The 25,383-nt window shown below is 38.3% G+C and overlaps 1 long non-coding RNA gene across 1 annotated transcript in view; it reads left to right on the forward strand.

The window, feature by feature from the left end:
* LOC138144008 (uncharacterized) overlaps positions 1 to 24,386 on the forward strand; it is a 28,354-nt gene extending 3,968 nt beyond the window's left edge. Inside the window, exon 3 of the long non-coding RNA XR_011163843.1 lies at positions 23,446 to 24,386. This is a non-coding gene — a long non-coding RNA (uncharacterized lncRNA). The remainder of the gene's footprint in view (positions 1 to 23,445) is intronic.
* Positions 24,387 to 25,383: the final 997 nt, after the last annotated feature.

Raw genomic sequence — 25,383 nt, forward strand, 5'->3', positions numbered from 1 at the left:
AAGAAGAAGAAGAAGAAGAAGAAGAAGAAGAAGAAGAAGAAGAAGAAGAAGAAAGAGTGAAACTGAAATGGCAGCAGACCTCAAAGTGTCTTTTTCAAGCCCAGACAAATGTAACAAAAAATATAAGCAAGAGAAGGTCACAAGATGGTAGGTAGCCTAGACATTTTTCTTACCCCTGTGACTTCTCAAAGTTCTCCAAAATAGAAATTATGTGCCAAAGAAAAGAAATTTCAGTTGTTCCCATGGTTTAGGGCATCCTCACACACACACACACACACACACACACACACACAAACACGCCTGAAAATGAAACTTCTCTTCCCAAGCCAAGAAACTGATGCTCACTAACCCCTAGCTCACTTAGCACTGCTTCCCAACCTCCCACATTTCAGTAGTAAGCCCCACTAGCAGACCCAAGGACACAATGCAGGCTTACATCAAAACCACTTCTGTACCCCACTCCCTTCCTCTTTCTTTCCAGTGCGGACCCTAGTTCCAGGCTGCAGAATTTTCTCAAGCTTTTACAGCCAGTTTGGCTACAGCCCTCCAGGAACAAAAGTCTGCTGGGAGCTGCAACCTAGAAGTATCAGTGCTGAAAGACTTGGAGTTGTCAATGTCACAAAAGCAGGCTCTGAACTATGGGTGCTAGAGAAATAAGTGACAAAAGGAGAGGAACAGGTCACCATGACAGGACATTGAGTATCCTGAGGCAGAGCACAGCATCCAAATAGGGCTCTATCAGGCCACTCAAAAATTAGCTAGGGCAGAGACCTAGTCTGGTGGACTATACATTGCCCAGTGTTGGAGGAAGCTAAGATCCAGCCAACAAAGAAAGCACAATTAGAGGAGAGAGAGTTAGGAAGTCATTAACAGGAAAAATAAAAAACTGAAAGTACCGAAGACTTCAGGAAGAAGAAATCTCAAAGACCTTATACATAAACAGATAAATCATTAGGAAAAACAGTAACAGAAGGAAATATGGCCTCTAGACCGAGTAAACAAGTTCAAGCATCTATGAATAAACACTTGATAAGACAGAGAACTCAGTAGTGTGAGGAGAACATGGAACCACAAAACACTGGTCCAGAATGTTTTAAAAGGGAAATGAGAAATATGACAGTGGAATTTATGGTCTGCACAGCCAAAATAATGAGCAAATGGAAAGCCTTAGCAAAGAAATGAGAGAACAATAGATTGGGAGTGAAAATACACAGAAGTAAAGGATGACTTAGAAGAAGAAAGCAAAAAACAAAAACATTAAAAGAATATATGCTCACTATGCAAGCAAGATATCTTTATGGATCTCAAAAACAGGATGTGTGGAGGCAACCTAAGGCTCACAGGTCTCCTGGTTGAACACAATATCCTGTTGTCCTTCATTCTCTAAGAAGATATCACTGTTTTAATGTGATGTGTGTCTGACAGTGGATTATCAGACCAATGCAAACTCAAGATGCTCTACTACAGGTCAGGCACAAATAGTCCATGTGAATATTTGGGGTGGATATTCTAAATTTGTGCATCTCATGTTTCTTTTGCGATACTTCAATTCTGCTTTGCTTATAGAGCACAGCACCTTCTCTGTTAAGGGCATGCTATGCTGGGTGTTCCTGTGCCAGTGTCTCCCACGTCACACAATCAATTCCAAAGTTCCTAAGAGAGACCTTGAGACTATCCTTGTATCACTTCTGACCACATGAGTTCTCCATAAAATAGTCTTTCAGGCAAGCATATGCTTGGCATTCAAACAGTGAGGCCAACCCATCATAGTTGCACCCTCTGCAGTAGAGTTTGAATGCTTGGCAGTATAGTTCAAGAAAGGGCCTCAGTGTTTGGTGTCTTATCCTGCCAGGTGATCTTCAGAATCTTCTTAAGACAATTTAAACGAAAGCAATTGAGTTTCTTTGTATGGGGCTGATATGCTGTCCAAATTTCATAGTCACACAATAATGACATCAGCACAATAGCTCTGTAGATCTTAATTTTGGTAGTCAGTCCAATATCTCTTCTTTCCCACGCTTTCTTTCAGAGCCTCCCAAACACTGACCTAGCTTTGGCAATGCATATATCCGCCTCATTATCAATGTGTACATACCTAGAAAGTGTACTGCCAAGGTAAACCAACTTATCTACAGTATACAAGACTTCTTCATTTGCTGTAACCAATGGTTCCACATATGGCTGTTATAGTGCTAGCTGACAGAGTACCTGTGTTTTCTTGGTGACCGTGATGCCACCAGTTTGGCCTCATTGAAGGGATTTCACAACATAGCTGAAAATATCATGTTAAAAAGCATAGGAGCAATCACATAGCACTAGTTTCAATCCATTGGTGACTGGGAAATCACAAGAGCATCATCCATTATCCAGAACTCAGGCAAGAATGCCATGAAATTGGCATTGTACAATACTGATGAACTTCTCTGGGCAACCAATTTTTTTTTAAGCAATCAGGGTTAAGTAACTTGCTCAAGGTTACACTGCCAGTTATTTCTGGGTGTGGTGCTGAGTATCTGAGCCCAGATTTGATCCCCAGGTCATCCCAACACTGGAGCCGGTGCTCTTACTCGCTGTGCTACCTGGCTGCCCCGGGGCAACCAAATTTTGACATAATTTTCCATAAGCCCTCATGACTAACAATATCAAAGGCCTTGGGCACATCTACTAATGTGTACAGACCTCTGTTCTGCTCTTGGCATTTCTCCTGGGGTTGTCAGGCAACAAATACCATATCAACCATTCTTTGGCCCTTTCTGAAGTCACACTGGCTCTCAGGTAGATGACCATCTTCAGGTGGAGGATCAGTCTATTAAGGAGGACCCTGGTAAGAATATTACCTGCAATGACTAAGAAGGAATATCCCTCCCCCTGTCATTGTTACAGGACAATCTATTTCCTTTAATTTTATAGAGTTGGATAAAAGAGGCATCCTTGAACTCCTAGGGGATAACTCCTCTTGCCATATAACCCAGAATAATTCAGTCAACTTTTGTATGAGCAATGAACCCCATACTTTGTAAATCTCAGTTGGAATAGAATCAGCACCAGGCACTTTGCCACACATGAGGAGCCTAATGGCATTCAGAACCTCTTTTTTATTTGGAACTTCAGCTAGGAAGGGATTGATTTCAGCCTGAGGTAGGTGTTCAGTGGCTTAACCATACAAGACAAAAGATGGATGTACAAAAATAAGGAATTTGAAACATTTTTTGAATGAAAACCAGAAATGAATAAGTTATTTCCTTCTTGAATATCACCCAAACAACAGAATTGCAGGAGGGGTAAATAAATGCGGGCAACAATAGCAATAGAGTGACAACAAAAAGACAAGTAAGATATTTTTTCTACAAGTACACAAGAAGACAGAAGTGAAGGCAGAAATCTGATAGAGGCAACATGAAGAGGAAGAGAACCTGCTCACACCCTGCCTACAAGTAAATACTCTTTTGTGGGAGTACATTTCAACATGGGCAGGTACGTGAAAGGGAGGGAGAGGAGCAGGGGGGTAATGAGGAATAATTGATGCTCTAGGGTCAAATCAAGGATTAGCAATAAGGGGAAATGACTTTTGTGGTCTCAGAAAGAGAATGAATAGGTAAGAAAAGGGTAGGACTGAAAAGGTTGGGGGGGGGAGAAGAGATCTTGCTTTGGAGGTGGGAGAAGGTTGCATTGAGTGCTCCTCTAGGTGAAGGGAGAATAGGACTTTATACTGGATAAGGCATGGGGAATATGGTGCCTGAAAAGTCTGCTTCTTGGGGAGGGGAAAGAGGGGGGCAGAACCCCTTGGAGTGGGGGTGGGGGGACAGAGCACAAATCGTACCTAGAGAACATGGATACAGGGAGAAGATTTTCAGATAAATTTAGGGGAAAGAAGGCCAACGAGAGAGGGAATAGATCAGTGGTGGGAGAGGAGGAAGAGCCCTACCACGGGACAGTGTCCTTTCTGAGATCTACAATAATTGGTATGATTCTGAGAGTGAAGTACAATGGAAAAGGGGAATCCTTGAAAAAGCCCCGCAAAACAGTGACAGAAAGTACCTAGAGGGGAGAGCCTAGAATAGATACTTTGGAAGCTTTGATTATATAAAAAATGCAGAGAAAACCAAGAGACCAGGTGGTTATATGGATTGTGAATCAGAAAACAAGGGTCTAGAGTAAACAGAAAAAGATGAATAATGAAGAGAGAGAAATCCTTTTTGGAAAGTGGCTCAAAAAACTAACAAATGGGACTAGGTAAAGGGTAGAATAGAAAGGGGGAAATCTACTTGACTGAGAGGAAAATGACAATACTACCAAAATCAATTTAGACTTTTCATTCTATACTTATCAATTTGCCAAGAAATTACTCTACAGAGATTAATAAGATCATAACCAAATTCCTTTGGAAAAAAATGAAAGATCTAGAATATCAAGGAAAATGATAAATAGAATTACAGATGAAGGGGGAATAGCATTTCCATATTTCAAACTATGTTATAAATCAGAAATGATCAAAACCATCTGGTATTGGTTAAAGAAGAGATAGATCAATAGAACAGACCAGACAAGAAAGATTCAGAAATAATAGACCTCAATAACCCTGTGTTTGGCATAGTGGAAAACTTAAGTTACCTAAGGAAAAATTCCCTATCTGATAAAATTGCTAGGAAAAAATGGAAAGTGTTCTTACAAAAATTAGGCTTAAACCAAAACCCTTCACCAAATAAAGAAATACATTTGAAAAGGATATTTGAACCTTAATACTAAAGACCATACTATTAAAAAATTAGAAATAAACAGATCATATACTTTCACAGTTATGAGTAGGAAATGTATTCTTAAAAAAACAAGAAATAGAGGCAATTACAAAAGATAAAATAGATATACCTTTGATTACTTAAAGCTGAAAAGTTTTTGCACAGACAACATTAATACATCTAAGAGAGGAAATGATAGAATGGGAAAAATCTTTGTATCAAATTTCTCTAATAAGGGTATGGTATCCAAGATATATAAACTTTCATATGTATGTATGTATATATTTATATATAATGTATATACACACACATATACACACTAGCTATATATACATATGTTTATGTATACATGAATGTATATCTATATATAAATGAACTACTCTATAGACTTATGTTTGTGTGTGTGTGTTTACTAATATCTATTTCCAAATACACAAAGGATATAAACAAACAGTTCTCAAAAAAACTGCCAAGTAATCACAACAACATGAAAAAAATGCTCCAAATAACTACTAATAAAAGAAATGTAAGTCAAAGAAACCTTGAAGTTTTTCCTCACATCTTGCAACTTGGCAAAAATGATAAAAAATTGTAATGGTCAATGTTGGAGGGTTTGTGGGAAGATAGGCACACAAATACATTGTTAGTAGAACTGTGAAGTAATACACCTTTTAGGACAGCAAATTGGAATGATGCAAACAAGGTGACTGAAATTTCTATACTCTTTGAGCCAGAGACTCCATTACTGGCCTTAAGCCCCAAGGAAAATATCAATATGAAAAAAGGGGAAAAATTTCTATGTACTCTGAAGTATCACTTTTTGTGATAGCTAAGTATTGGAGATGAAATTGAGACCCATCAATCAGGGAATGACTAAATAAATGGTGGTATAATAATGTAATGGAATTCTATTGTACTGTAAGAAATGATATGTGTGATGAATACAGAGAAGCATAAAAACATCTATATGTACTGATGCAGAATGAAGTAAACAGTCAAGAAAACATCATATAAAGCAAAAATAACAATGATAGAAAAAAACAATAATATGCCAAAAAAACAAAAGTAAATATAATAAAAAATATATAATATATTTTATATATTATATATATATTATTTTTATATATTATATACAATATAATATATAATATAAAAAAATAAATATTATAAAACTCAAGAAATGCTTGAATGTAGAGATATGAAAAGAGATACCTCCAGTTTACCCTTTGTGAAAGTGGGAGGCCCTAGGCATTACACATGACTTTTTTCCTCTAAAAAAATACTGTCATTAGAGATAACTCTTGGGGAGAGGAAAGGGATATAGAAGAGTATGTTGATATTAAAAAAAGAAAATCTCAATAAAGACTTGTTTTTAAATATAAACAAGGAAGTCTTTAAGGATCTGAATAAAATTTTAGAGAAAAGTCAGATATGATAGATTCTTGGTAATTAATAAATATGAATCAAGAGAATACACATATTTTTCATGTGTGTGGCATCTTTTAAAAAATTAGCCATGTGTTACTACATAAAAACCTCATAAACAAAGCAGAAGTATAAACAGATTCTTTACTAACTACAACAGTTATAATTATAATCAATAAATTGCATTTAATAAAAAATATTAAAACTTTTCTCAATGACATAATCCTAAAATAAGTCAAAGAATAAATCATAAGACCTATAGATCATTTCATTGTTAAAATGATAAAAATGAGACAACATACCAGAAACATTTGGGTTATAGGCAAAGAGTACTCCTTAGAGGAGAATTGGTGATTCTAAACATTTTTATCTAAAATGGAAAGAGTAATATATTGGATTTGCAACCACAAAAAAGACTAGAAAAGCAAGAAATAAAAAAACAACTAAAAGAAAAAACAAAAAAATGAGCTAAAAATGAAACAAAAAATTCTATAGTATTGATAAAAGCAAGAAGCAAGTTTTAAAAACAACTGATAAAATAGACAACTAATCAAGTCAGCCAATTTGAATTTTTCAAAGGGAAAAATCAAGATGCCATAATAAAAAGGAAAATTCACAACAAAGAGAAAAAAATTAAGAGGGATTTTCTTATAATTAGAAGTTATTTTGCTCAATCATATTTCAACAATATTGATAAAATAATATCTGATAACAGATATCACCTATTTAGATGAATTTGGATTTTATATTTGATCCTCGTAGTAATTCAGAGCCATTGGAGCTTTTCAAATGTGGGGGAGCGGAACAGTGATTTGGACAGACCTACATTTTAAGGAGATCAATTTGATAGCTAAGTGACTGGGCCAGAGTGGGGAGAGAACTGAGGCAAGGAGACCCACCAGCAAACTATTGCAATAGTCCAGGCATGAAGTGATGAGGGCCTATAGCAGTGATGGCAATGTTAGAGGAGAGAAGGGGGGTATATTGGAGAGATGTTGCAAAGATGAAATTGACAGGCCTTGGCAACAGATTGGACATGGTGGAGGAGGGAGTCAAGGATGAAATCTAGGTTGCAAATGTGTGTGACTTGGAGGATGGTGGTGTCTTTAACAGCAATGAGAAAGTTCAGAAAAGAAGATTGGCAGGAAAAGACAAGTTCAGTTTTGGATATGTTGAGTTCAAGAAGCCCATTGGACATCCATTTAGAAATATCCAACAGGTCATTTGAGATAGAAAACTGAAGTTGAAGAGAGAGGTTAGATAAGGACAAATCAATGGGACAATTATCTGCATAGAGAGGATGATTTGGAGCCAGTAAGATCACCAGATGAAATATTATAGAAGAAGAAGAGAAGAGAGCCCCAAAGAAGCACTATGGGATACCCATGGTTAACAGGCACTATCTGGATCAATGTCCAGCAAGGGAGACTGGTAAGTGACAATCAGATATGTTGGAAAACCAGAAGAGAGCAGTGTCATGAAAATCCAGAGAAAAAAGTAAAAGAAGTTGTCCTAGATATCAGTTTTGTTGTTTATCAGTCATTTTCAGTCATGTCCAACTCTTCATGACTCCATTTGGGGTTTTCTTGGCAAGGATACTGGAGTGGTTTGCCATTTCCTTCTCTAGTTCATTTGGCAAATAAGGAAACTGAGACAAACAGGGTTAAGTGACTTGCCCAGGGTCACCTAGACAGTAAGTGTCTGAGGCCAGTCCTGACTCTATGCTCAGCATGCTGTCCACTATGCCACCTAGTTGCCCTGCTGGATGTTGGTAGACAACATCTACTGGAATTTTGATTTGGTAGTAAATATGAACTGAGTAAACCCCAAAGGAAGAGAGGCTACTGAGTGATTTTCTTAGAGGGAGCCTGAAAATGACAATGGGGTGGGGGTAGGTGGGGTAAGGAAGAAGGCAAGCAATAATCCAATTCTCTCACCTTAACCAATAAGTCAGGGATAATGAGTGAACGTACAACCAGTGGTGGAAAAGGTGGCCAGGGAAGCTGTGTCATCAGGCAGGAGTCAAGTGTCAGAGAGAGCCAGAACATGGCTCTAGGAAATAAAAAAAAAATTAATATGAAAGCAAATTTGTTATCTATAGAACACAGAACAGTGGGGCTGTGGGGGAGGGGGAGAGGGGAGATGCAGAGTGGAATGAGGATGATGGATAGCATGCAATATGGAATGGAAAACAGGTTTGTTTTTTTCATAGTGTCTCTATATATCCCACATAGTCTATCAATAGACTTGTATTAAAATCTTTTCCAGCTTTGTAGGACATGTCTGAGTTTGCCCTGCCCTGGCATAGTCTTTAAGAGACTAAGGTTATAAGTTGTTATGTGATACCAGAATGCACCAGCTGAACAGATTGACTTAAGAATTTCAAACACTTGAAAGAAAAGGCATTTCTGTTGCAACAAGGCTCATAATAACAACCATGGAGAAATCCACCTTTCTCCATAAACCAGGATGGAGGAAGCCAATCACATTTATCAGGCTACTCAGCGACATTCTAGAAGCCAGAAGAATGTTCCAGTCACTGAGTAGTCAGCACTTAGTTCATAAGCCAAGCTCAGATCACCAAATCTTATTAACATGAAGAAAAAAAGTGATGTCTTAAGACATGATCTATCATGTATGCTGTTACTCTGACCTTTCATTCTCACTGCCCTTCCAGGATTGAGCATGAATGACTGCTCAGGAATCCATAGTGTGGTTACATAAAACCTGAACTTTCCAGATACGTTGAAATTAAATGTGTATATTGTTCAAATGGAAAGGATAAGGGCATGGATGCTATACATATTGGAAAGCACTTCAGTCTATTAAATTTCACCTTTCTTGCACAAGGGAAAGAGAAGCATTGGGGGAGACCTAATTGAGTGACGAAAAGCTGTCAATCTAATCTGCTTGTTCTCTTCTTGGCTCTGCATTCCAGGTGACCCGGAGATCCCTTTCAGCATGATTTTCCATAATTATCTGAATCTGCCTAAATTAGCCAGTGGCATGTTGTAGTAATATCACAGCCGCAATGCTCATTTCATCCTTGGCTGTTCAGCCAGAATTCTTAGATGTTATATTCCATCTTGCACCTTCATTTAAATCTCCTCCTTTGCTTTCAGGGATATCATAAAGGCTAAACTTTAAAAAGCAATTCCACATTTTTAAGAAAATAAAAACACTGGAATGTACTACATAGAAATTGGAATACTCTCTACTTGTGTGGGGATCCAAAGCCAGCCTTCACATGGACACAACTAAGTGGTGCAATAGATAGAATTCTGGGCGTGGAGTTAGGAAGACCTAAATTCAAGTCTGGCCTCAGACACTTGCTCGTTGCCTAACTCTGGTCAAGTCACTTAACCACTATCTGGTTCAGTTTCCTCATCTGTAAAATGGGGATAATAATAACATCTACCTTCCAGGGTTGTTTTGAGAATCAAATGAAATAATATTTGTAAAGTGCTTTGCAAATCTTAAAGCACCACATAAATGCTATTACTATTTTTGTTAGTTTACCATTAAGCTTTTATACAATGTGTTAACAAGACATATAGTAAGAATGCCTCTGGTGGATCTTTGATGTACATATGATGAATGACTTCTCTCCACTTCCTTCTCTAGAGAAAGTTCTCAAAAATTTGCTTGAATTATTTGAATGAACTGTTACTATGGTGATAGAAAGTAATAGCTTTAAAACATGTTAACTCTTTAAAATCTTTTAAAATTTCAATAATTTGTTTTTATATCACTTTCATTCCCCAACACATCCCTCCTTCTGTCTCCTCTACCCAGTGAGTTCTTATCAAAAAATAAAATAAATAAAAAAGGAAGCACTTTAGTTTCCATCCAACAACTCGGTTGAATCTGTTAGTATATTCGATATGCGACCCACCACAGTCCACAAGCCATCCAATGAATAGGAGTGGACATTAATTGTAAAGGGAATGTGCTTAGTTTGTTTTTTTTCCTCTCTTCAATAGTCCAATGGTTTGAATGTCCTGCATCTCACACATATCACTTTCCCAGAATCACTATCTTACAACAGCCTTTCTCATTTGTGTCTCTGTTCAAGCTTCCCTCCCCTGGAAAAAGTCCTCCCTTCTAAAATCTTATTCATTTTTCAAGGATAAACTCAAAAGCCACTTCCCTTAAAAAGCCTTCATAGAGTACTCCAACCCTTATGGAGTTTCCTGTTCTCTGAACTTGTTTTAAACTTGGAGTACTTTTCAGGCAAATTGGTACTTGTTTGTTTTTGAGTTTTTTTTAAATTAGCTTTTTTTTCTCCTTAATTAGATAATCAATTCCTTGAAGGCAAGGATCTTGATCTATGCTATTTTTTGTATCACCTTCCCCAATGACCAGAATAATGCTGGCTACACTGGAGGAATTCTGCCAATGCTCCTTGATCAACTATAACCATTTTTCTGCTATTTCTCCCAGAAAGAAAGAATCAAAAAAACAGAAAAATATGGAAATAAAAGGATATTATGCCAAAAATGGACAAAATGCTAAAATTTTGGACATGGTAGTTAGCTGCTTTTATTGCAACTGTGTTGGACAATGTGTGTAATCACAGAAACTCCAACCTAATGCTTAGACATGACATCATGCCTTCTTATGACTCAGGGAGATTAAGTGGCTGCTCAATCCTCCAAGACTCATTCTATTCCAAAGTCTTACTAAGACAAACAAACAAACAAAATGAAATCATTTTTATTAACCTGTGGCTTTCAAGTTCCGAAGTCTTCTCTTATCCTCTATTTTACTGGAAACTCTAACTGTAACTTCCCGCAACAGAGCTGGAGTTTGGAAGGGAATTTCTGGGGGGCTGAGATCATTTTTCCTTCCATTCCAGTCCAAGAGCCAAGTTTTCTTACCCCATATTTTCCCAAATACTACAGCCAATTATGACCTGAATACCTCAGTGATATCCAAGGATAAATACCACTACTAGACTGACCTTACTATTTGAAATTCCTTACAGAAGGCCTACTTAATAATTTGCTTTTTTCCTTTGAAAAAAAAATTCCATCATTAACCTCCTTTAAAGAGTTCTAATTATTCTATTGATTATTTTAGTTACTACTTCAAAAGGTTTTCTAGATCACTTTAATCTTTTTGACAGCAGCTTTCTTAATCATATAACCAATTTTCTCTCTACATTGTAATGCAAAAAATTGTTGTTATTTTCAATCATGTCCAACTCTTCATGACAACATTGGTGGTTTTCTTGTCAAAGTGGTTTGCCATTTTCTTCTCCAGCTCATTTTACAGATGAGGAAACTGAGGCTAACAGGGTTAAGTGACTTGCCCAGGGTCACGTAGCTGGTAAGTGTCTGAGGCTGGATTTGAACTCAGGAAGATGAACTAGAACTCTATCCATTGTACCACCTCACTGCCCTAATGCTAAGAATAGTCAATCAATAAACATTTACTAAGCACTTGCTATATGCCAGAAAGTCTGCTAAGTGCTGGGTATACAAAGAGAGACAAAAGACAATCCCTACTTTCAAAGAACTCACAATCTAGTGGGGGAGACTGAGAAAATATGTACAAATAAGCTATATATGGTATAAGTAGGAAATTCATAGAAAAGAGTTCCTGTAGGAGATAGGATTGTAGTTGGGACTTGAAGGAAGCCAGGGAAACCATCAGACGGAGATGAAGAGGGAGAGCATTCCAGGCATGGCGGACAGCCAGAGGGAATGCCTCAAGAGGAGAAATGGAATATCTTATTGAAGGACTATGAAGGAGCCCTGTGTCACTGAATCAAAGAATATGTGGTAGGAGCTAGGTGTGAAAAATAAAAGTACACAGATGAGTGGCTTGTGAAGGGTTTTGAATGCCCCAACCAGGATTTTGTAGTGAACAATTCAGTGAAGCAACAAAAGTAATCCAGCATTAAAGAAGTATATTGTGACACGTTAGTTAGAGACCAACTATGACCAATGATAAGAATTCTCACTAGAGTTACAAAGCAGAAGGCAACTCTAGTTAAATTTTTTAAAGGATTGGTTTCAGATTATTCCAGGTTCATAGAATCTTAGAGATGGGAGTCATCTTCAAGGTCATCCAATACCTTTCTGAAGCTTGGGGACCTTCTTTAATATCCCCAAGAAGTGGTCAATTAATCTCTACTTACATACCTAGTGATGAGGAGTTCCTCACTTTAACCAGTAATTCGGTTCATTTCTGTCCCGTTCTAATCATTGAGAAACTGTTTCTTATTTTAAAATGCAATCTTGCCTGCTTTTTATCTACTAGTTCCTGTCAGGACAGGACGTCTGGGGCCATGTGGGATAAATCTGAGCACTCTTTCACATAACTTTTGTGCTTTTGATCTGGGATATGTAGTCAGGATGTTTGGAAGAAGAACTATCTGGTCTTTAGACTATCCTTCCTAAACCTTTTATTGCTTCTCCTTGTATCATTTGTTTTGCTAACTCCATTTAGACTATGAAATCTCTACCCCTAACTTAGCTAGGAGACTTGAGTGAGTCAATTTCCTGACTCAGTTTCTTCTTCAAAGTGAGTATCAGTCTCCAGAAGTGGTGTGAAAACTGCTCAATACAAAGGCATGCTCAGCATTAGCATAATAGAGTCTCTCTAAGCATTGCCATTCTATCATCAAGCCAGTCTTGATCCCAGAAACTTCTATTTGTTTATATGTACCAAAGATTTGGAAAACTTTGCCAAGGTGCAGAGTGTATTCATTTCCAGACAGCGGTTTATACTGCAGGCAACTTTCTTGTTTTTTCAAATCACTTTATTTGATGAACATAATGCAGAACTGGGGGTAGAGTTGTGTGTATGTATGTATATGTATACGTGTTTGTGTGTTTGTGGTAGTAGGAGAAGAGGGAGAGAGTAATTTCTCACCATTAGAATGTTCCTTTGCTATCGGGTACAAACCTGTAATACAATGGAGTTACCTTGGTGAAAAACCCAAAGAGCTCAAACTTTGCAGAATAATAAATGCAAAGGATATCCAAATTCAGAGCAGGGAATGGAGAAGGAAGTGGATCTAGACACCTATGAATCTCTAGGTACTTGCCCAAATATCCTGAGAAATCCTTTGGATGTAATTGAACCAAACTACCTGAGAGATTCACACTGAAAACTCTTGTGACTTCACACTATACTGACAAGAGTTTTTTAATAACCCCAAATCCACTAGAAAATTCATGAACCCTTCAAGGAATTTGCGAATCCAGAAATAAATTATAATGAGTAACCATATAAACTGAGCTATATCATTGTATTTCATATTATAGGAATGTCTTAACAGGGTTTATTTTCTAGCTGGATTTCCTTCTGTCAATAGAATTTAGCCTTCAGTGTCTTATACTGAGGATAGGCAGGACTGAACAGCTGGAAATCAGGTGACATGGGAAAGGGCTAGGTACAGCAGAGCAGGTATCAGCCATGAAAGAGTTAGGTGGAAATGAACCACTAGAGTGCTGGCTTATGGTCCTGACCTGTGTAATTAACTTGTTGATAATTCATAATGATACCTTCCCATGGAATTGAGTATGATTTTAGTTGTTAGGATCCCCAAGGGAGTAGCTTTCAAGAAACATGTCTCATGTGGTTTGTAACACATAGAGATTTGCAAGTAGTACAAGGCAGTCACAGACTCTGGAGTCTATTGTTGGCAAGAGAAATGAGTGTTTCCGTATTGCATTTAGCAATTGCTATGCATTAAGGCAATTTTATTTTAAAATTATTAAAGGCTTTATATCACAGAGACCCTGTTAAATTACACAGAAAGAATTAGATTTAGGGGACAAGGTGGGTAGGAGGATATTGGATATGAGGCACAGATGGTCTTGATCAACTTGTTAACACACCAGAGCCAAACTGGAAATGTATGTTTTATGTGGTTACATATGTTGTAAAGAAAACTACCCCCAGTTCTTTTCTGAAAGAAACAGAGAGGCAGAAGGAAGACAATAAGGTGGAGGAGGAAACAGAAAGAGGAGAAAGAGGTAAAGGGGGAAACAGAAGAGGAGGAGACAGAGGAAAGGAGTTACAATTGGCAGCAAAAGGTGAAGAAGATAAGAGTAACTCAAGGTGCAGATGACTGGCAAAGGAACAGGAAGACCAGGAGACAAGGAACCTGAATTCCTATTGTCTGTGGCATTTGGGAGATAGAACAAGATAAGATCTTTCCTATGCTAGGGATTGGAAGTTTAGGCATTTAGAGTAGGTATTTCGCTGCTGTTTGTTACCCAAGGAATCCATGTGCAACTGCCTGCCTTGTTAGGAATAGTATAAAAGGCGACTACCTGAGAACAAATCCACATAGCAATGATGATGATGAATGCCTATATGGCACTTTAAGGTTTGTAAAGTGTTTTACAAATATTATTTTGTTCTCACAGCAACCTTGGGAGGTAGGTACTATTATCATCTCAATACAAATGCTGTATAGTATTATTCCAAACTGTCTCATCATTCCACTGAAAAACTTAGAAAATCCCTATGTACACATTGTAAGCCATATAAAGAAGACAATGACATTAATAAAGCTATTGTTTGGCTGGAGCTTAATAAGAAGGGCAGGTAAATGACTTAAATGACTTGACCAGCATTGAGTAGCTTGTGCCTAAGCTCACACTGGAACTCAGACCTTCCTTACTACAGGTCTAGCTCTCTGTTCACTGTGTCATCTAAGCTTCCACTGTTTTCTATAAATTTAGAGAATTTAATTTGATTCAGTTCAACAAGCATTTATTAAGGAGTCACTCTGTGCCAAGCACTATGTAAGGGGCTGAGGATACAAAGACAAAAATTAATCAGTCCCTGCCTCAAGGGACAGATTAGGAAAAGTCTTATTTAGGAGCACTCAAAGTGAGCCTTAAAGGCCACTGGGGGTTCTAAGAGGCAAATGTGAGGAGAAAAAGAATGATGCCAGGAGTAAGGAACTATTCTGGGTCAGGTCTAATATGCAAGTCCCGGGATTCAGGTTCTGTTTAGAATGCAATAAGATTCTCATGGACCAGAAAAGGCAATGAGCTACTTTACCAGTAATAAATAATATTACTAAGATTTAAAAAGATAATAATTAGATGAAATAACTATATTCCCACAGCAACTTGGCTCATAAGGTAAGAAAGGTGCACCCTCATAGCATTCGGAATTATACATCTCAGATAGGAAAGAAGCCAATCTAAAAATAATCCTGGAAATGATCTCCATGCCTCTTTAACCTTCAAGGTAAATCATTGAAATTGTATAAGACAGGTGACACTCCTGTCAAAGGGACAGACTTTGAAAAAGTTCAGAGGTAGAAGATGGAGTGTCTTTAATAGGTGAATAGTGTTGGGTCAGTGAGTAACGCACCGGCCCCGGAGTCAGGAGGACCCCCCCGAGTTCGGTTCTGGCCTCAGACACTTAACACACACACACACACACACACACACACACAAACTAGCCGTGTAACCTTGGGCAAGTTACTTAACCCCATTTTCCCTCAAAAAAAAAGGCAAAAAAAATAGGGGAAAAGTGTGTAGGGCAGTTTAGCTGGAATGGAAAGTGGATGAGGGAAAGTAATGTGAAATCAGCCTAGAGAGATAGGTTGGAGCCAGTCTCTGAAGCCCTTTAAATGCCAAAGAGGAATATATTATAGTAGCAAGAAGGAGTAACTGAAGTGTCCATGAGCAAGGAAGAGACATGGTTGGACTTAGGCTTTAGGAATATCAGTCCAGTAGTCCTGTTGGGGGAAGGATTACTAGGGAGAAAGACTGGAATCAAGGAGATTGATTAGGAAGCTATTACAACATCCCTTGTGAGAAGTGATAAAGGTCTGGACTAGGATGGTGATCATGTAAGAGAAGGTTATAGATAAGAAAAATGTTCTAGAGTTTTGAGAGAAAATATTATTTTGCTATGATATTAACAACCAATTATTAAATTAGCATTAAGATTTTTCTCCTTTATTTCCTCATTTAGGGATCAGCCCTGTAGGTCAGTCAGTCAGTATCTGAAGGATATAGCTGATGGATGAGATTACCCCTAACCTTTGGGAAACATGTTCTTCAATCTTGTGCCAGATCCCACCCAACCAGGATGGGGGGAGTATAAACAGAATCCAGTCTGGGTGAGTTCTTGCCCCAAGGAGAACACCACTGTCCTTGTACCCCTCCATTGGAGTTTAGGATGACCCAGTTCATGAAGGAGAAAACTAAACAGAGTGGTCTGGGTGGAGATGAATTCCCCTAAACAGATTGCTGGAGGCAGCTGAGCCTCATCATCAAGCCACCAGGAGGAGTTGAAGATTTTTAGCCCAACTCCACACTAAATGTCCCCCAATCCAGGCTGATTTCCATTTGTCATGGGCATTTCCTTTAAAAAAATTTTTAAGGCTTTCAGGCTCCCCATGTTTTTGTCTGGTTACTAGGAGAAACTCCTGATCATCACTTTATTGAGTAGCCTAATTGATAAAATCAACTTTATTGATAGCCTAATTAATAAAATGATTATTCAGAAACTGTCTCTTGGGCTTTTCATTCATCACAGTTAGAACTGGCAAGACTTGGCAGCTGCTTGCTTCTAGGAGGTGAGGAAGAGTAAAAGTCAAAGATGACTAGAAGGGCATGAACATGGGTGCCTGGAAGGATGGTGACATCCTCAACAGAAACAAGGATTAGAAAGGGGATTAGGTTTTAAGGAAAAGATAATGCATTTTGTCTTAGAGATGTTAAGCTCAAAATGCCTAGGGTACATCAAGTTTGAGATGTCCAGTAGATAGGTGAATATGCAGGGCTAGAACTCAGGAAATATATGTATGGTAGATGTCTAGATTTAGAAACCAGCTATATAGAAATGTTCAGTGAATACAGGAAAGCCTATGAGATCACCAAGAAAGAAATTGTCAAGACCTTTTCCCTTATGGTTGTGCTTCTGATTCCTCAAATTTTGGCACCTGGACTTAGCCGTCTTCTCACCCTGGAACTGGACCCCTTTTTCCATTGGTATCTTCCAGGGGCCACCATTTTGAGGGTGGGCACATATCATATTTCATTCTCTTCCCAGTTGTGCTTCTGACTCTCCAAACTTGGCCACCTTTTCTGTCACCCTCCCTCTGCTTTTCAGCTTCATAATTTCTTTTTTGTGTATTGTCCTCCTTCATTAGAATGAACTCATTGAGGGCAGGGATTGTCTCTTTTTGATTGCATTTGTATTCCTAGTTCTTAGCCTAATGCCTGGCACATAGTAAGTACTTTAAAAATACATATTGTTGAATGCCTAGAGAGAAAAGCTTAGAAAAGGGCTCAAGATAGCACCCTTTGGTATCTACATGTCTAGAGCAAGACATGAATGATCCAGCAAAGACTACTGAGAAGGAGCCATCAGACAGGTAGGATGAGAAGAACTGTGATCTCACACTGTCACAAAAATACATAGACATTGCAGATGGGTCCAGAAAGACAAAGTCTGAAATAAATATAATGGGATTTAGCAGTTGAGAAATTGCTGATAATCACGAAGGGAGAAGTTTCAATAGAATACTGAGGTCAGAAGTCAGAGTGTAAGAGGCTGAAGAGAGTATGATGTGATTAAGTAGAGGAAACAGTAGATAATGTTTTAGGAGTTTGGATGTGAAAGGCAGGAGAGATATAAAACAATAGCTTCAGGGGATGGCTGAGACAAATGAAGCCCTTTGGGTTTTTCCCCTTTTTTTCAGGTTTGGGGAGACCTGGGCTTATTTGTAAGCAGAAGTAGATAAAAAAAAGATGGATCCATAGGGGAAAAACAACAATGACAGAGGTCTAGTCTCAGGGATTTAACTCTTTAAAGAAACTGGAGAGAATGAGACAGCCTCTTCCTCTAAGTCTAGAGAAAAGGATAGAATGGAAGATGATATTGAGGGAATTGAGGTAAAATTTAGGGAGGAGAGTTAATTCAGCAGTGTTCTTAGTAAAATCTGAGAAGAAATATGGAGGGGTGGTGTGGGTAGATTAAGGAGAGAAAAGGTTTGGAAGTGTGGGAAGTGTGATAGGGAGTCAATCAGGAAAGAATACAAGGATTGGCATGTAGCAACAAGGTCCAATTCAAGATTAGATAACCTAAGATTTTAGTGAATGGGCAGCTGGGTGGAACAGTGAATAGAGCACTGGGTCTGGAGTCAGGAGGACCTGAGTTCAAATCAGGTTTTACACACTTGCTAGCTGTGAGATCCTGGACAAGTCACTTAACCTGGTTTGCCTCAATTTCCTCATCTGTAAAAATGAGCTGGAGAAGGAAATGGCAAGCCACTTTAATATCAATTTGATATCAATTTAATCCCATGACCCAAATGGGGTCATGAAGAGGCATATATGACTGAAAAATAACTGAACATCATCAAGTTTATAGTGAATCCTAGGTGATTTCCTGTAGCAGTATTCAGAAGCAGCCCAGTAGGAACAGAGAAGTGACCTGGTGGTAAACATCCAAGAACTGGGGTCTAGAAAGGAATGAAAATGAAGGCAAGGCATTAAAGTATTAGTAAGTACAAGGTCAAGGGTGTGCAAGGCAAGAGGTGATGGCCACAGTGACACAGTTATCTAGATGGTCCTGTAGAAATGGAATGGATAATGAGTTTACTAATCACTCTGATTTGCTTGAGCTCCCTTATTATCCAGGAGAGGCTGAAATAACCTGGGAATCAAAATCAGCCATTTAGGAGGCAGAATGAGCATTGCTTGAGTTTGACATTCCAGTGATCATTTGCAGTGTCCACAGGGTGATCCCAGGACACCTCTGTTGTGCCAACAACCACCGGGCCTGCTCAGACTGGTTCATACCAACCCCAAATGGAGAGAGCTTGCACAAACCTGATTCCAGGTACTCTGTATTCTTCCTATTTTCCTGCCTTCCTCTGTGGTAAAACCATATAGAATGTTTCCTAAATCCCCCATTTTTAATCAAACACTGGGAATAGAATCTGTGTTTCATCAACATAAAAAATCAACTCCACAGGATATCTCTGATTTCCTTTTTTCTTTATATTTAACCTGAACTCTAAAACACCCTTCACACTCCCAAATAGCCAACAATCACTCATCTATCTGTAAAGCAGTAAACTAAGTTCTGCTGTTTTCCACATGCCCTGTGCTGTACTCACCCAATAAATGCTTCCAGGTTTTACACCTGAACTGTGCCTTCATTCCCTTTGATTGGGCAGATCCTATACCCCAACTGATCAGATTGCCAATTAATCAGGTTCTATTCCAGGATCAACTTACTTACATTCTAGGGTCTATCCCGGGTCTTGTAAAGGAGAGATTGTGTGACATGGTAGGGAAAAAAAATGCTGGTTTCATAGTCAGTAGACCTTGGCTCAAATACTGACTGACAATTCTATTACTGTGATTCAGTTGTTCTGTCATTTTTAGTTGTGACCAACTCTTTGTGACTCCCTTTGGGCTTTTCTTGGCAGAGATACTGGAGTAGTTTGCCATTTCCTTCTCCAGATCATTTTATAGATGAGGAAACTGAGGCAAAGTTAAGTTACTTGCTCAGGGTCACACAGCTAGTAAGAGTCTAAGGTCAGATTTGAACTCAAGAAGATGAGTCTTCCTGAGTACTGGCTGGCATCTCCACTGTGCCACTTAGCTGCTCTCCAGTGTGTGAATATGGACAAGTGCCTTATACTCTCTAGGTCAAAGCTTCCTCATGCATCAAAGTTTGAGTTTGGACTAGCCGTCCTCTGAAACACCTTTCAGCTCTAAATCACGATCCTCTGATCTTACATCAGAAAAAAGAACAATGAGTTATCCCTCTCAACACAATTTTAATCTTCAACAAGAACTAAAATATTCAAACATGTGCCTACCAAATGCAAGGTACTAGTGCTACAAAGAGAAAATTGTTTCATATATTCATTCATTAAGCAACTTTTTCTCAGTAGGCCTAGTATGTATCAAATATTGGGTAGGGAATCTGTGTTTCATCAACATAAAAAATCAACTCCACAGGATACACAGAAACTGGGCATAGATGATTATCTAACACCATATACTAAAATCAAGTCTAAATGGGTGCATGATCTAGGTATAAAGTCTGATACTCTAAACAATCTGTGAAAGCAAGAATTAGAGGGCATTATAAAAAGCAATATGGATAATTTTGATTACATTAAATTGAAAAGCTTCTGTACAGGGGAGGCCAGGTAGCACAGTGAGTGGGAGCACCGGCTCCAGTGTCAGGAGGATCTGGAGATCGAGTCCTGGGCTCAGACACTTGGCACCCGCCCAGAAACACCTGGCCATGTAACCTTGAGCAAGTTACTTAACCCCAATTGCTTAGGGGCGGCCAGGTGGCTCAGCGAGTAAGAGCATCGGCTCCAGTGTCTAGATGACCTGGATTGAATCTTGGGCTCAGATACTCAGCACCACACCCAGAAATAACTGGCAGTGTAACCTTGAGCAAGTTACTTAACCCAGATTGCTTTAAAAAATAAAAAGAAAAAAAAAAGAAAAGCTTCTGTACAAACAAAGCCAATCTAACCAGAATTAAGAGGGAAGTTGAAAATTGGGAAAGCATTTTTACAACCTATGTCACTAATAAAGGACTCATTTCTAAAATATACAGAGAATTGAGTCAAATCTATAAGAATACAAGTCATTCCCCAATTGATAAATGGTCAAAGGATATGAACAGGCAGTTTTCAGAGGAAGAAATTAAAAATATTTATAAGCATATGACAAAATGCTCTAAATCACTATTGATTAGAGAAATGCAAATCAAAACAACTCTGAGGTACCACATATCACCAGTCAGAATGGCTAAGATGACAAAACAGGAAAATGACAAATGCTGGAGAGGATGTGGACAAATTGGAACCCTAATGCATTGCTGGTGGAGTTGTGAACTGATTCAACCATTCTGGAAAGCAATCTGGAATTATGCCCAAAGGGCTATAAATAATTTCATACCCTTTGACCCAGCAATACCACTCCTAGGGTTATATCCCAGAGAGATCATAGAAGTGGGGAAAAGTCCCATATGTACAAAAATATTTGTAGCAGCTCTTTTTGTGGTAGCAAAGAATTGGAAATTAAGGGGGTGCCCATCAATTGGGGAATGGCTGAACAAGTTGTGGTATATGCATGTTGTGGAGTACTATTGTGCAATAAGGACCGAGGTACAAATGGACTTCATATTTACATGGAGAGGCTTATACGAACTGATGCTGAGTGATAAGAGTAGAGCCAGGAGGAGTTTGTACACAATTACAGACACAATGTATGTGCGATGACCAACTTTGATAAACTGGACTCTTCTCAGCAATCCAGAGTCATAAGTCAACCCCAAAAGACCCATGATGGAGAGAGATGTTTACATCCAGAGAAAGAGCTGAGTTTGAACCCCGATTGAAGCAAAGTACCTGCCCTTTTTTGTTTTCCTGTTTGGTTTTGTTTCCTGTTTCCCATTCTTCACTCCATCTGTTACAGTCCTTCTTTATAACCTGACTAATGCCTAATGTGAAAGTATTTGCAGATACTATACTTGATTATATGCCACCACAGGTGGGGGGGGGTGGGAAGGGGGAGTAGAGAGGGAGAGAAAATTTGAAATTCAAGGAATTGTGGTAATGAATCTTGTAAACTAAAAGTAAACAAATTAATAAAGACCAAAAAAAGAAGAAAAGAAAGGAAAAGAAAATAAAGGGAAGAAAAGAAGAAAGAAAAGATGATGAATACGTGGGGAGGTTGGGGGTAGAAATGCTGCAGAAAAAAAGACATGCTGATGCACTATTGGTGGACCTATAAATGAGTCTAACCACTCTGGAAAGCAATTTGTAATTATCCACAAAAAATTAACCCATGCATGCCTTTTGGGTCAGCTAGACCACTGCTAAGGCAATACTTCAGAAATCAAAGAAAGAAGTAAAGCTCCTCTATGTTCCAAAATATGCCCTTTTGTGGTGAAGAAAAAATTTAGAGACTACGGGGGTTGGGAGTCATCAGTTGGATAATGATTGAACAAACTATGGTATATAAATGTAATGTATATAATACTATCATGCTGTCAGAAATGAGAAAGAAGATAGTTTCAGAGAAATTGAAAGAACTCTACGAACTGATGCAGAGTTTAGTGAGCAGAACTAAAGAAAACAATTTATACTTTAATACCAATATTGTAAAAACTAACAATTCTCAAAGACTTAACTCTGATCAAATAAATGATCAACCTTGATTCCAGAATGATAAAGAAGTCTGTCTACTTTTTAATAGGGTTATTAATATTAAGAATAAGAAATACTCTTTTGAATGTGATCTTTGTGGAAATTTGTTTCTCTTTACTGAGTTTATTTGATATAGGAGTTTTGTAATTTTGGGTTTTTTTTTCAATAGGTATGGGGAGGTGGGAGGAAGAAGAATAATGAATGATTGATAGCTGTATTGCTTTCTTCCTCTTTCTTTTCAATATTTGTTAACAAAGTATGGCTTGCTGGATAAGGGGAGGGGTAGGTTAAAATGAATATGATATAGAAACAAAATGTACAATGAAATCAGATGAAAATTTTTAAAGTAAAAATGAAAGATAGCATTTATACTTTGCTTTAAGGTTTGCAAAGCACTTTGCAAACATATCTTACTTTATTTGATCCTCACAAAAACCCTTTGAGGTAAATGCTACTGTTATCTTATTTCATAAATGAGGAAACTGGGGCTGAGAGAAGTTTAATGACTTTCTCAGGATAGTACTGCTGGTAAGGGTCTGAATTAGAATAGAAACAGAGGTCCTCCTGTTTCCAAGTCTAGCATTCTATTTACTGTTCCATCTATCTGCCTTATGCAGTTATGTGGATGAGTACAGGCACAATTACTACAGCTGATGAATTACAACTACTACCCTCATGAAAGGAAGAGGGTCCCTGGGGAGGTTGCCTGGGGGGAGCAGTAAGCAGCAGGTCCTTTATGCACAATATTGCTTGGACATAGAGAACTTACACTGATAATAAACATTCTTTGAAGCTGTTAATGTGAGAATTAATTCCATTATTTATCCATACAAATCTCTTCCAAATTCATTTCTATAGAGAGTTAATCAAAATGTCAAAATAGATAAAAGCATGAAAATTGAAAGCCTGGGGTATGTTCTGTGTATGTATCCAGTCTGACAATAGACTCCAAGTGAAAAATAACAGCTCCAATGGCAAACATCATTCTCCACACTGGCACAATATAAATCAAATGCCTGCATGAAGTTTAGATAATATGAAATGGTTATAAAGAGCATTCCTTTTTGTCACAATCTTAATTTGTAATCCCATGTTCCCTTTCAGAGTGCCATATGGAAAAGGAACAACATTCGAAATGGATTTCTGAAGAACTACAGTTGACATGAATACAAAAAAAAATCACAAAACCACTAAATATTTGGCTAGTCTTTAGTCTACTGGAGGTTCAAAGAAAGCTGAAGACAAACTATTATGTTAAAAGAAAAAGTCCTCAGACTATGGTTGACCTTTCAAATGACCAATGGATTGCCACCACTGGAATCTTAAATCACCCATCCTTTAGACTCGGTGAGCCACCTAATTAAAACAGCTTCTCCTTCTACCCCCCAAGGTTTGGAATCGGAGTGTGCTCAATTCTGGCTCGCCTGGCATGTAAAGTGCAGAAAGTCTGGCCAGCCATCCAGACCTCTTTCCCATACATCACAGATCCAATATAACCTCAGCAGACACTCAAAGTGGAATCACAATTTTCCAGTTTCCATCTCACATATCTTCCTAGAAAACAGAGCCCTACAATCCATGAGATTCATGCTCCAACATGGAGCTTGGCAGATAATCCTCTGTGCATAGAATGGGTGTAATATTTGCTCTAGGACTTAATGAAATTAGAACTGGAGATGAGATGCATAGTTTGTATAATGAAAGAGTTAGTCAGTCAGTCAATAAGCATTTATTAAAGGATTTACTATGTGTCAAATTCTGTGCTAAGTGCTGGGGATACAAAGCAAGGCAAAAATAGCTGATAAGAAGAAACTTTTATTTGTAGATAAAATTTGCCTCTGACCTTAACCATTCAAACAACAGAGAAGGCATTTGATGATAAGAGCATTTTGAATCCAGGACTATTAAGCAACCTGGTATTAATGTCTGCCCCATCTTCTGCCATGTCTAATCCAACCATCCATCACCCCGATATAGGTGTCAAAGCTCTTCACTGTGGGTGACAGGTTTCCTTCTTCTTCCAGACTCTGCCTGACCCTTTGAGTCCAGGTAGAATATTCAGATACAATATACTGGTGTTTAAAGTTACAAGGCAGCAACTCATGAAAATTGTGTACGTCAAAAGAAAATATATCAACTAAAGGTTCATATTCTGATTTCCTTGGACTTCACCAGTGTGAGAATTGTTTTTTCCCTCCTTGGAATGCAGACTAAAGCTGAAAAGTGCTTGTTATAGGATTACAGATGGTGACGAGGCCAGTCTGGCTTCTTTGTAACAAGGGCTGAGAAAGACCAAAGATAGGCCACTTCAAGAAAAAGGAAATAGAGGAGCCTCACAATCAGATTTAGTAGAAAATGCTGCAACAACACTGAGGCTCTTGAATAAAAACTTAAGGGCAGGGTCTTGTATCTATCTCTATTTTGAGAACAAGAACATATGAACTCTGGTGTGGGAGGGATGGACCTTCTCATGTCCACTTGTCCACTTGTCTCATGTCCAGATTTCCTCTGTTTAATTAAACAAAAGTAAATTCTGGCTTCAGAGAGACTCTTGGAAATCAGGTTTTCCTGGAGGTAAATTTTCACATCTATACTGAATGCCCTCCATGCCTGCCCCAGGTACCCTATAAAAAGTACAGATGGAAAGTTCTTTGTCTTTGCCCTTTATTGGACCCCTAGACCAACCTTATACCTTATACCCCATAAGCAGAGCTAGCATTGAACTGTGGAAAGACTATGGAACTCATAATCAGAAAACCTGGATTGTGATTAGGATCTGATATTTATTATCTGGGTTACCACAGATAGAACCAGGGTGACAAGTTTTTTGCCTCTGGGGTAAATATCACAGATCCTGTCTGGGGATCAGTTAAGATGGGGAGTAGGCCACCCCAGCCTGCCTATTCTGAAATGTTGAGACACATATAGTACATATTTTCATTTTTTAAAAGTTTATTGATGTCATCTTTCTGATGGTAGTTTCCCTCAAAGTGTTTCAATCTCCTTACACACTAGGAAATTCACAGTTCACCAGCCTAGGGC

This window comes from Petaurus breviceps, unplaced genomic scaffold (assembly GCF_028583685.1).
Source record: "Petaurus breviceps papuanus isolate PSGF00001 unplaced genomic scaffold, PetGlider_PUasm1.0 90683, whole genome shotgun sequence".
Classification (NCBI taxonomy): domain Eukaryota; kingdom Metazoa; phylum Chordata; class Mammalia; order Diprotodontia; family Petauridae; genus Petaurus; species Petaurus breviceps.